Below are 3,717 nucleotides of genomic sequence, written 5' to 3'. Positions count from 1 at the left end.
TTTGCTAACTTTTTGAATTTTTTTGCTAATTTTATTTTAATGCCAACATGAATGCTGCTCTGTGATTGCTAACTTTTTGAAATTTTTTGCTAATTTTTTTATGCCAACATGTGTGCTGCTCTGTGTTTGCTAACTTTTAGAAAATGTTTGCTAATGTTTTTTGCCAACATGTGTGCTGCTCTGTGTTTGCTAACTTTTTGAAATTTTTTGCTAATTTCTTTTTTTTTTGCTAACATGTGTGCTGCTCTGTGCTAACTTTTTAGATTTTGTTATGCCAACATGTGTGCTGCTTTGTGTTTGATAACATTTTGAAATTTTTTGCTATTTTTTTTTTTTATGCAAACACATATGCTGCTCTGTGTTTGCTAACATATTACTTGCCACCTTCACACTATAAAAGAACATATCCTAAAATTGTTTTGTATTTTGTTTTATGCAGGTACGCTGGACAACAACAAGGTGTCCACACCTGAGGTTTGCAAGAAGCAGAATGTGGGAACCTGTGACCAAGGATGACATTTGGCTGTTTTTGGGCTTGGTGATCCAGCAAGGAGTTGTGGGCAAACCCATGCAGAAGTTGTACTGGTCCAAGAACAAAATAATTGCCACTCCATTCTTTGGCACAGTCATGCCAGAATACCGTTTTTCCCTCATCATGAAGTACCTGCACTTCGCAAACATGAAAAAATTTGATGGGACTACCCATCCTGCACCAAAGGATGAAAAGTCTATTTAGAAGAGCACTCAAAACTTATGTTTTCAAACTTGCCTACCCATCTTCTTCTGTCTTTTGAAACCGTCACTACTTCCCACCACTACATATCCCCCCTCCTATTGTATGATACTTCCCCCACCTCCCTGGACCATAAAAGCCTCTCCTCCTGTGTCACTGTCTGTATTCGTCTGTCATTTGCAACCCCTATTTAACGTACAGTGCTGCGTAATATGTTGGCACTATATAAATCCTGTTTATTAATAATAATATTAACAATAATAATTTGCTGAAATTTTTTATGGGATAGAGCAGGAGAGCCATGTCCTGTGATCAAATAACATAACTGCATTCTGCAACATCACCAGAAGCCACTGCTGGCACAACAGACATTTCTGAACACCATTACCATATGGGAACATGGGCTGCAGTGCCCAAAACCAGCAGATCCAATACTACCAAAGCCCTAAGGAAGAGGAAGCCATGTCATACACTAAAATAGTGATTATTGTTTTCCAATACATTCTGTTCATGCATGGCACTTCACACCTAACTTCACAATCTTCCATCCTAGGATTGAACAGTACTTGAGGAGCTGCAGATGAATAAGCGCAACTCTCCATTGTTCTGCTCTCTACTTCTATCAGCATGTTCCTTATTCGCACATGAGCACTGTGGCACAACTGATTGTGCTGTTTGTCCATCTTCCAGTTTTGTATTTAAAAAATGTAATAATGAATACAGTGCATGTTGTATCCTTCGTTGGTGTTCTGATCCTCGGCCTTTAATACCTTCTAAATCCCTGACCCAGAATGAGGATGCAACTCAGGTATTCAGCTCATTGCCAAACTTACCTGCATGCTTGTTTCCTGTAGGTGACTGAGACCACTGACACCAAAAGGTCAGTCAAATAATTACATCTAGGCAATGAGCAAGTAAGTATCAGTTAAAAATAGAATAAATATTTTCATATATGGTTTGGTGTTATTTCTAAGGTGGGTTCATCTCTTTATGGGAATGGTTAAAGGATACTATGTACCCCTGTACTCATTCCCTAGGGTGGGCAGCGAGTATCTTCCAGATTTCAAATAAAAGTATCATCCCCCCCTAACATGGCCCTTGCCACTGTTGGGTGCAGGTTGGTCTTGTTTCTCCAAAAAGGGGGAGGGCTACACACTTTTTGCCCCCCTTCTTTTTGGGAAATCAGATTCCAGAGGCCCTTTCATGGATAGGAGAGGAGACGCACATAGTCACTGCCTCGTTTTCTATTCAGGAAGATCCTAAGCCTGATTTTAATATCAGGGAACTCCTTGATGTTTTTTTTCATGGTTAAAAAAAAAAGACTTTACCTATTACAAATGTGGGATTTTACCTAAAAATAATTGCATTATGTGACAAAGTTATCTATTTCAGTTGTGTGAATAAAGGGATTTGGTGCAATGTTACATTTTTTAGATGTTAGCCATAAAGTTTAAGGAAAGTATTAAATAGTCTGTTTAGTGAAATTTTCCTTAAGATCCCATTCCTAAAAAGTGAATTTTGTTGGCAAATATTGAGTTGTAAATTATCAGATGACAAATACATGATTTTTATTCATTGGATACCATCAATAACACTTTCTCGAGTACAAGCTCTGTTTCTAGGGGAAGTGCTCCAAAACTCGTCCCGGATAGGAGTACTCCCATGTGTAACTTTGATGTCAGCCAGTGGCAGCTCATGCGTGACACCTGCCGTTTGCTCAGGCCCTTTGAGGAGGCCACGTTATTTGTCAGTCGCCAGGACTACGGGATGAACAACCTCATTCCTCTACTTCATGTCCTGGAACAGATGCTGGTAAATCTGGCTGATCAGGGGACTGAAGACGTGGCACCTAGATCTCACAGCCACATGAGCACTGTGGGGGCTGAACTGGAGGCGAAGGAGGAGGAAATTGGATCAAAGGCAATGTATAGCCAAATGGGTGGTTTTTTCTACTCAGGTGACAGGAGAGGAGGAGCAGGAGCAGCCAGAGGAGATGGGGAGGACAAGGCAGAAGACCCAGACACACCGTGGCAGTATGCAGTGGAGATTGGAGCAGCGAGTCCCTCCGAGTCACTTGCAGAAATGGCCCGCTGCATGCTCACTTACTTGCGCAATGACAGCCGAATTGTCACCATTCGGCAGAGGGATGACTTCTGGCTTTCCACCTTGTTGGACCCTCGCTACCAGTTCAAAATGGGGGCCTTTTTTACACCCACTGAGAGGGAGGACAAACTGAAGTACTACAGAGACATCCTATATATTCAGTTGGCCGCTGCCTAAGTGGGTGATCGTCCATCTTCTTGCAGGTCTGACCGGGGGAGCCCTCTGCACTCACGTTCCACTGCCATGGCTGCAGTGGAGGGGTGGGGTGGCAGGAGCAGTACCAGCTCCATCAGCAGCAACCTCAGTCTAGAGTCGCTGATGAGCAGCTTTCTAAACCTGCATAGTGAAGAAACTACTAACCAACAGCTAGGCATAGACCAGAACCTGAACCAGCAGGTGGTGGCATACTTGGAATGCACCCTGCCATCCGTCTTTGAAGATCCTCTGGACTACTGGGCAGCCAAACTGGATTTGTGGCCGCAACTGGCCGAGTTTGCCCTATAAAAGCTGTCCTGCCCAGCCAGTAGTGTGGCATCAGAGCGGGTGTTTAGTGCGGCAGGGGCCATAGTTGCCCCAAGAAGAACTCGCCTGTCCACCCAAAATGTGGAGAGACTGACCTTTGTCAAGATGAATCAGGCGTGGATCAGCCAGGATTTTCACCCACCAATGCCTGATGCATCTGACTAGATGCCGTCTCCACACTATGTCACCTTGCCGCTCTGTGGTCTTCTGATGCTGCTGCTGCCATCTCCACAATATGTCACCTTGCTGCTCTGTGGTCCCCTGATGCTGCTGCTGCCATCTCCACACTATGTCACCTTGCCGCTTTGTGGTCTTCTGATGCTGCTGCTGCCATCTCCACACTATGTCACCTTGCCGCT

The sequence above is a fragment of the Pyxicephalus adspersus genome, chromosome 12 (genome assembly GCF_032062135.1).
Source record: "Pyxicephalus adspersus chromosome 12, UCB_Pads_2.0, whole genome shotgun sequence".
In the NCBI taxonomy this organism is placed as follows: domain Eukaryota; kingdom Metazoa; phylum Chordata; class Amphibia; order Anura; family Pyxicephalidae; genus Pyxicephalus; species Pyxicephalus adspersus.
The sequence above is the reverse complement of the archived record's forward strand: the minus strand, read 5'-3'. Positions refer to the sequence as shown.